Source organism: Thunnus albacares, chromosome 2 (assembly GCF_914725855.1).
Source record: "Thunnus albacares chromosome 2, fThuAlb1.1, whole genome shotgun sequence".
Classification (NCBI taxonomy): Eukaryota; Metazoa; Chordata; class Actinopteri; order Scombriformes; family Scombridae; genus Thunnus; species Thunnus albacares.
The window spans coordinates 34910320-34920383 of record NC_058107.1 but is presented as its reverse complement, the minus strand read 5'-3'; the positions used below and the strand labels follow the sequence as shown (position 1 = coordinate 34920383).

The 10064-nt window shown below is 39.8% G+C and overlaps 1 long non-coding RNA gene across 4 annotated transcripts in view; it reads right to left on the bottom strand.

The window, feature by feature from the left end:
- Nucleotides 1-1918: 1918 nt before the first annotated feature.
- The window catches only part of LOC122967646, a 78341-nt gene continuing 70195 nt past the window's right edge, over nt 1919-10064 (bottom strand). The window contains exons 5-6 of one of the 4 annotated variants that reach the window (XR_006398649.1): nt 7222-7396; nt 1919-2085 (exon numbers count right to left, since the gene is read on the bottom strand). This is a non-coding gene — a long non-coding RNA (uncharacterized LOC122967646). The remainder of the gene's footprint in view (nt 2086-7221; nt 7397-10064) is intronic. The other 3 variants (XR_006398651.1, XR_006398653.1, XR_006398648.1) reach the window with 3 other exon arrangements.

Below are 10064 nucleotides of genomic sequence, written 5' to 3'. Positions count from 1 at the left end.
CAGTGATGTCTTTTAAGAGGAGAACGGTGCAGCTGAAGTAGAAGGGTCAAAAATCCCCCGCTGCTCCGGTGTTAGTGGCTATTACGGCACAAGTACTGTCATTATCTGTCCGACTCTACTACGCCCACTCAGTGTCTGTGTCTGCGTGTGCTGTACGATCATCAAAAGTGCACGCCGGGGGGGAATTAGAGAATGAAACATAATGTCAGCAATAACACAAAGGACCTTGGTTTAACATTTCAGCCTGTACTGTGTCCCCCCCCCTCTGCTACAGAGCCCAGAGTAGAGCCAACACTGGCCTGCTGCTACGCTCTGACCCGCCCGTCCACAGACTCTGCTTCACCATCTGAGGTTTGGAAATGTGTTTGCTGTAAAATCCACAAAAATATTATCTGCAAATATTTCACTATCCACAAACAAACATTTGTTCATGTGTGTTGTACTTTCTTTTCCCCCACATACAGAACACAAGATAAAGATATTTATATAGGGTTAAATTTATGTAATTTTACATTTAAGCACTAGGATTTAGGATGTAACCAAATACACCCCTATCCACTTGGTCCTTTTGGTCTATTTTCCTGATTTGTGCTTCTTGGTTCCAGTGAAGGGAAATCTTGATGCAAGTGCAACAGCATTCAATGATATTTTTGTGCACAAAGTCAAGCTATAAATAAATAGTTTTCCCAGTTTGGTGTGGAAGAGTTTGACTGGCCTGCACAGAGCCGTGACCTCAACCCTATCCAACATCTTTTGGATGAACTGGAACACAGACAGGCCTTATTGCCCAACATCATACTTCTGACCATGTGCTGTAAGTACGTCAATAAGTAAATTATTGACTTAATAACAAAGTCTCATTGCTTTTTCTTACAGTCTTCAGTAACAGTTGGCATTTGAAAAATAAGGTTTTGTGATAATAAAGGAAGAAAGAAATTGATAATCTGGTTTTCTCACCTGCAGAATGTGTTCATTTGGATTTACCGTCTGGTGTTGACATAAAACCATAGAAGAAGCAGCATCTTACATACATTTACACCTGTTCCATCACATATGCAACACTGAGAGACATCTGCACTCTACACACACATGTCTGTGTAGCGCCTCTGTTTGTTAGTGGAGGCTTTGAATCAAAGTCAGGTCAGTCAGTCTGATAATAGTTTCACAATCTTTTGCCAGTCTTTTGCAAACTCAAGTATATGAAAGTTTTGAAAAAGATGAATTCACGACTTTTCAATAAATTACTAATAATTGTCTCAGGAATCTAATTTCAGGCCGACTTAAAAAGGCAAAACAGAGAGTAAATCTGTTGGGACGTTTGTGTTTAAACAAGCTAATGTTGTGCATCTACAGATCCGTAAAGTAAAAGCATTAAAGGAAAATAGCTGTCTAGTGAAATAAAGTCAACTGTGATCCAAACTATACTTTGAATTAATTGTACTGCTTCCTCGTTATATGAATTAAAAGGTTGAAGACAGTGAAAAAAAATAAAAAATCAAATTATTTCTCTACATTTCTTAAGCTTTATATTTTACACTTGTCAGATTGTCTCATGATTTTTGAAAGACCTGCAGATTCCCTGGTGCAGACGCACAAATACACACTGTCAAACACACATATGCTCCAATGCCCACATGCAAACACACATACACACACACACACACACACACACACACACACACACACACACACACACACACATACACACACACACTGAATCCCTCATCTTCACAGTTCCCACTCATAAAACCCTCTCCTCCCAACACTCCCAACACCCACACATTTTCACCCTCTGCTTTTCCAAGTTCTTACCCCCCTCTCGCCCCCATACACACACACACACACACACACACACACACACACACACACACACACACACACACACCTCCTCAACCAAACTGCTTGAGCCACTTGCCTGCCAGGGAGGCAAGATGGCCCTCCAGCCCTCCAGCCAATCAGACAGCTTGGCTCGCACAGGAGATCACAGGCCAGCTGATCCAGCCTCCCGACTTCTTTCTTCGTCTGCTCTTCTGGAAACTTTTGGACGAGAGAGCGCAACATCGCTGATCGAGCTTCACGGGTCTGCTGGAGAGAGAGAGAGAGAGAGAGAGAGAGAGAGAGAGAGAGAGATGTTTGGATTTAAGATAGTGTGATTATGTAACTAATGACACACTGAGTGGATAGTAAGGATGGTGTGTGTTTATTCTACATGTGCTTGAGTGCATATATTTAAAAGAATACGGTGACATTTTGTTAAACAGGTTTGTTTCCTTTCTCTCGCTGAGAGTTAGATGAGAGTATAGATAATAATTTCATCTCAGAGCAGCACAGCTGGAGCTAGCTTAGCACAAAGCCTGGAAAAGGGGGGAAAAGCAACTAGCCTAGCTCCAATAAAGGTGCCTCCAAATCTGTCTTATTTATATGTTTTATGTGCTTTTTTTAAAAAGTAGAAACGCTGCAATTTCTTACATTAAATAAAAACCATCATTTTAATAATGTCAGAGTCTTAAATAATTAGCCGTGGCAAAGTGGAGACAGCTGGAAATAATTAGTGGATAAAATCAGTGCTACTGTTTCAAAGGGGAACACATGCAGAGCAACAGTGTGGTGAAGAGGACAAGACACTGGTGTTGTACTGATGGGATTAGTGCTGTATAAAAGGTAAAGACAGGAAATGAAGAGTTTGCATCAACAAAAGGAGCTTTTGACTGAAAGAAATGACAAATAACTCATTTTAAATGGGGGCCCTGACCACTATAAAAGACCCAGCAGTGTAACAAACTGATTTTAAAATTTATTTTGTCATTATTACTGTAATGACCATTCTTAGTGCGCGGGACGTTTGCCCTTTCTCTTCTAGTGAATCTAATAAAGTTTCTCATCAATTTCATGATTTGGTAGAAAATTCTGCTGCTAAGTCTGATGCACAGCAGATCGAAAAGATGTTAAGTCAGACTCTTGTTGAATTCTGACGAGCTTGCACGCTGTATTTTAAGTATTTTGCTTCATTTTCCTTTATTCAACCATGCAGCTGCCCTGGATGAAAGCTGGAATTATAAAGAGGGATACGGCTGGTCTGATCATTACTGAGGGTTTATTTTTAACCTTTTTCTAAGACTTGTGCACACAAGTGACCAGACATCATGGTTGTTTTCCCTCCCAGCTGAACATTTTGAGACATTTTGGACATCAAGTAGCAATAACCACGGCTTGAAAGTCCCTTAAAGTGCAACACTAGACAGTCACTAGATGCTGGCTCCAGTGGACTCCCATTCAAAAAGCGTCAACTTCTCTCATGAAATACTAAGTCAATACATTTTTTCAACAAGTCATCATGGTCTCAATCTCTAAATTCAGGCCCTCTGATAAGTGTGCTGGTGGTCATTTTGGAAATTATTGCTCCATTAATAAGATATAAAGATGAATAGTAGCTTTGATGGATGCCATGTGGTCATTGATTGACAGATCACTCCCCGACTCACACTGAATCGAATTATTGTTGCAATATTTCTGTAAGTTTAATACTTGATAATGACACCTGCCGGGGTAGTTAGCTAATGTTAGCACAAGTCTGCATCAGTCGGTTTTCCCAGTAAGTTAGCGTTAGCTTCCTGGCTCCAAATGGAAAAAATGACATTGACGGAAAGCAGCAACTCTGGGCTTCAAACAGGCCGGGTGACGTCACGCCTTGCTACGTCCATCTTTATATATAGTCTGTAGATTATAGTCGGTTTGATTTATTGATTGGGACAGTATGCAGTTTTAAACATTAAAGATGCACTGCACTGGAGTTAGCTCGAAGCTAATTTGCATCTGTAGTCCCCCAAAATCAAAACATACAACAGCACATCACATACAACCACAATGTCAATTAGAAATTAATAATGTAAACTTGCCAAATTAAAAGCAAGACTACCTGCGCTAATGAGAACACCACAGACACTCAGCTGATGCTCCCATCCGAAGCCATTTCCGGCGCCTGAAACAGCAGAATGAGCTTCTGCCTTACAGAAGACACCAACACTACAAGAAGCCAACTGAAGTGAGTGAGTGCATGCTCACACTCACCTTGGTTCATATTCTGTGTGACACACTCGCCCTGTTTGTCTTCCTGCCTGCAGCTGGAGGTGGAAACGCTGATCATGCTAAGTGGCATGTGGCTGAGATGCAAAAAACACGCTTGAGTTGCTTCACATGGAAATTTGCTTTTGCTTTTTCAGAGAGAAAAATCAGACAAGGGAGGATATTTTCCAAATTAAAGGAGTTTAGGGAGCTATAATTTTTAGATTTTAAACATTCCTCTATTTGTATCATGTACACATCTATGATTACATGATGTAATTTGATGATGTAAACCCTGTCTAAATGATCACCAAAGTCCTTGCACTCAGGCCAATCTGCAGCATTTACAGTTGAAAGTCTCCAGTTAGTTGAACTCATTCATATAAAGCTGTAAAGTAGAAACAGTTATTGTTGGTTTCCAGGTTTCCTGAAGCAAGTCTGATTCATTTTCCTCATAATGTGAAGGTGACTGACAATTTAAGCACCTTTAAATCTCGGATGAACATGACAAATATCTGACTCTTTGATAAAAAGTTTAAGGTACAAGCATGTGCAGTTTATAAAAATATAAGTGGAGAAGATCATTGTGAATCTCATGGTACATTGTGGTAAGAAACATCTAATTACTGAGCTTTAAATCTAGTTGTGGTGAGTCTGATAAACCTGATAAAACATTCAGCAGTTTAAAATGCTTCTTTTTCATATTTGGGGTCAGTTAATTCAGCAGCTGCTGTGTAGAGTTTTACAATAAATTGTAATAGAAAATGTTGTGAATATGCTACTACTCTGATTTGTGCCTCTGATGGGCTTCTTCTTCATAGCAATGGCAGCTGAGGCTCATGGGTAACGTAGTATTTTGAGTCCTATCAAAGTGGGGGAGAAAATAAGATATCTCAGAAATAAAATTAACATAACATAAAGCTTTAGCATTGTTAAATTATCCGGGAGATGTCTGTGTTTCTATATTGAGCAACACTGAGGATATCTTTAAAAGAAAATATTGAAACGGGAGTTTGCAGTGGTGAAAAATACCTCCAGAGCTAATGCAAGCCAATCAACGGTTACTATTTTGTCCTAAATCTAATGACATACAGTAGTATCTAGTCCTCTAGTCATAGTGCACTTGAAAACCAAATCATCAAACTGAAAAACATGGGACCTGAAATCATGAATCCACTGAAGTGTTTCACTATAATCATTTAAATACTGTGTTTTCCTGTAAAACACCCCCCCCCCACCCACCGTATATATATGTCTAGAAACCGCCATCTGTACACACAAACACACTCCATGGCACACACTCTGAAGTGAAAATCACATCCCTGTTCTACCGGGAGGGGAAACTGTTGTGTGATTATGATGAACTGGTTAAACTGCAATTACGCCGGCGAGCGATGGGAGAGGAGACGACAGCAGTTTAGACGACAATTTGGGAGGCGGCTGCCGTGGCTGCTGCAGCTGGGGCCTGTTTTAATGCAGTAATTGATGGACTCTGCCAGTCACTAGTGGGTTCAGAATTAAAACTCAAATTATCATCATTAGGAACCCTCCTAATTGCTGCATCAAATGCACATCAGCGTTTTTTTTGTTTTTCATTATAAAATTTACACTTGTGTTATCTAATTTCATCAGCTGCGTTGACAAAGTCCACTAAGACCTTGTCAGTGATTTGAGGAGCATGTTTTTTTTTTTGTTTTTTTTTCTCCCTCATCAACCTACTCACACACCCCCCCAGATCATTGTACAACCAGTTAATGAACATGTGAAATGTGGGCTCAAAAACCACCATAAACACAAAGCATTTCACTGTAAATAAGGTAGCTGTGCTTGTTTAATAGCTAATAAACTAGTAGCTTGACTTTTTCAGATAACGAGATGAATCTAAGGAGTTGTGAAATGATTACCAGGGTTTATTTTTCTATTGTCTAGTCTAATATCATAAAATATGGTTTAGTTTTACACCTTCAGACTTAAAAGTTATTAAAATAAACTCACAACTCAAGACATATTCGGAGGTGTCACAATATTTGGAGGGTCGTAGTTGTTGTTAGCGTATAAAACTTAAAGGAACAAAGAAGAAGAAAGAAAAATTACTGCTCCTCCGGCGGGTGAAAACACAATCAACACAATAAGAGAAGAACAGACAGAATAAACTGAATGATGAGGCTCAAACAAAAGGAGATGGGGAGCAAAAACATCAAGGTTAGAGGACAAATTAATTGGAATCAAATAAATAAAATCAGACTAAAGGCAGCGAATAAGCAGGACTAACCAAAACAACTGAACAAGGTTACACGTCACTCACAGTCACTGTGAAAACACAAACACTAAGCAGTGGTGAAAACCTACTTTTTTCCTACAATGAACAGTCTCCTTGCCTCCAGCTTTGTGTGTCTTTCTGTGTGTGTGTGTGTGTGTGTTTCATACAGCAAATGCCCACATAGAACATACATACAAGGTAGGTATATGCTGAGCAAGCTAATCTTCCCTCACATCCACAAGAACTGGGTGCATGTGTGTGTTTTTTTTGTGTGTGTGAGTGTGTGTGTGTGTCCTTGACAGCAGTCCTGACCTGCTGTTATCCAGCTGTAACGCAGTCAAACACCCAACAATCAGCCTTTTACTATGATGCCAAGCAGTTAGCAAGATGTAAATTAGCATCTAGTCTGTCACACTGTAGAGCTAAGTTGGTAAAATGTAACACAAAACCCTCCCTGCAAACTACATGTCAGAAAACGTATGGTTGACGCCAATTAAAAGTATATTTTATAGGTTTTTTTCTGATTTAAGTTGCATATAAAGTTGTGACCCTTTATATATGTTCTTTTTTGTTTGGTGGAAGAATATATCTGAATTTCTGCGGTGAATCTCAGGCCACACTTTGACAGCAGCATCCTTCAAAACCTAACTTTAAGTTGTGGTGTATTCAGGGTGCTACATCGGTAACACTGAACAAGTGCTGCAAACACAAGAGTCCTTCCTCTTCAAGAGTATTTTCCTAACTAAAATCTGGCCCAATTAGAGAATATTAATGATTGTTAAATGTGCATATGCTGGAGCTGGAAAATGGGAAGGTTAATAGACAGGCAGCGTCACACGATCGCATTTATCAGTTTCTATTTATCTCTCCTTGGGAGGTGGCAGGTTTACAGTAAATACCTTCTGTCCCCCTAATTTCCTAATGATGGTGATAATGATGGAGAATGGCGCAGTCATTAGCAAGGACAGGCTCTGTGCATCACTCTGTCAGCTACGTCTCTCCCAGGCCTGCAATGAGAAGTGATGGGGCCCAGCTGTTCCCCACATCCTCTCCCCAAACTGAACCTCTAAGAGACTGAGAGAGAGAGAGAGAGAGAGAGAGAGAGAGAGAGAGAGAGAGAGAGAGAGAGAGAGGGAGGGAGGGAGGGGGGTAGAGAGAAAGAAAGAGAAGGACAGAGAGATACAGACAAAGTCCAAACATCAAGAGAAAAGAAGAGAGAGAGAGAGAGAGGAGACTTGCCAAGAATGTGTGCCAAACAAAAGAGGACACAAAATGGCACAGGACTATGTTGTATTTTCAAGAAATTATCCCGTTAGCCAACTTTTAGCTGTTAATTGAGAACATAGACAACAAAATCATTCATGTGCTGTGAATCTGCATGCTAACGCTAATGCTGAGAGTCATAGGCTCGATTCAAACATTTTAGTATGTTTTTTTGACTGATAATAGTCTAACAAGCTAACTCTTTGGCAAACAGTATGTTGACAAAAGCTTGCATGCAAAAACTTTAGCATGTTAAATGACACTTACACTTTACCCAGTATGTTAAACAGCTGCAGGCACCATGCTAGCACTTTAGCATACACAGTGTTGACTAGTAGTGGTCTACATGCTAGCACTTTAGCATACACAGTGTTGACTGGTAGTGGTCTACATGCTAGCACTTTAGCATACACAGTGTTGACTGGGAGTGGTCTACATGCTAGTACTTTAGCATACGGTGTTGACTGGTAGTGGTCTACATGCTAGCACTTTAGCATACACAGTGTTGACTGGTAGTGGTCTACATGCTAGCACTTTAGCATACACAGTGTTGACTAGTAGTGGTCTACATGCTAGCACTTTAGCATACACAGTGTTGACTGGTAGTGGTCTACATGCTAGCACTTTAGCATACAGTGTTGACTGGTAGTGGTCTACATGCTAGCACTTTAGCATAGTGTTGACTGGTAGTGGTCTACATGCTAGCACTTTAGCATACACTATGTTGAGTAATTAGTAAGCTGTAAGTTACTACTTACCACTCACCATGTTGACTGATATTAGTGTATTAGCTTACAATTTAGCATTATGTTGAGTGATAGCAGGCTTCATACTAAAACTTTAACATAAGGATGAGAATTTATCATTTCCATTTGTGTGTAGCTACAAGAGTTCATGATATAGCGTCAGCTGCTCATGTTGGCAACAATCTACGAGGAAATCTGTGCAGATGACCATATGTGACACATAACTGACCATGTGACTGTACACACTGTACCAAGAAGCATCAGAATTGCTTGTGTTTCATCCATGTTACTGTCCTATTATGAATCTGTTTTGGAGTCTATCAGGGATCTTTATAGTCTGCATGCTAAACCATTAGCACACTGACTGATTGTAGGTTTCATACGAACTCTTTGGAGTTCACTAAAGTGGTGGAAAGTAACTTATTACGTCCATTTTCTCACACAGAGAAAAACAAATTCATAACTGATAATGTTGCGGCACGAAAAGAGGGCACTGACAGCGCACGGACAGACAAGACAGAGCAGCACAGTGCAACAGCAGTGAGTTATTCAGACTATCAGGGTGAAAGCCAGAAATATACTCAAATCTATTATACTGTAATGTATTCTCATGCAGAGTAATCTCAGTCAGCGGCTCTTCTGGAGGCAGCACAGCGCCTCTCAATCCTCTTTCACGCCATGTGCACGCAGGCAGGAGTGAGAGTGAGTTACTATGGTTACAGGGAAGCTCTGTGTCTCTGTTGCTCTGAAACTTTCTTGTGACTTTTTAAGGTAACCTACTAAAATTTTAGGCTACATAATGTTTTTATAAAAATCACCCTTAATCTAGCTAATCCAGACTAGTGCAGGTGGCTGTTTCCTTGACTTAATCTAAGAGGTTAGGTGGTGTAGAAATGCAGGAAATTTGTTTTAAATTACTTTTTTTTTTCTGGAGGAGGAACCCCCAGACTCTCCACCAATTATGTATCTTTATCATGTAAGTTTGTTCCCCCCTTTTTAAAACATATCCAGGTGCCCATGCTTGCACGTGTTGTCTTTTTTCATGTGTGTGTGTGGGCAAAAACAATGTTAACTTGACAGGTACACAACGGTCATTTGTCTAATGTTATGAATTTGTCGGGTGTTACTCGGGATCTGTCGGTGTAAAGTTGTAGAGCTGGCCTAAGTAGAGCAAGGTTAGTAAAGTTATTGCAGCATTGCAGCACTAAACAAGGCCAGAGAGAGGTCGAGTGTGTCAATTTACCATGAATAATGCGCATTTTATTATGAACATAAATAAGTAATACCCCCCCACCTCCCCCGATACAATAATATATCAGTCAGAGGGACCAAACCACAACTTTTACTTTAATACTTTAACAACATTTTGCTGCTAATACTTGTGTACTTTTACTTAAGTAGGATTTTTCATGCAGGACTTTTTACATTGCTGTATTAATACTTTGGTACACTGGTACACTATATTAAACTTTGGTTATGTCACACTTTAGCATGCATTGTATTGGATAACAGTAGTCTGTTGGGTTGTGCATGCTAATATTAGTATGTTAAGGAACCAGAATGTTCTCAAAGGTGAGAAATGTATTATAGGTTATCAAATATGTAGCCATGCAAGCCACTTTTGTGTAAGAGACAAAATACATCACGATTGAACATGTTCAAACATTTGAAAATGTATGAAGCCACAGGCCAAAATAATAAAAATTACTGACATGATTTTTATGGCTTTAAGC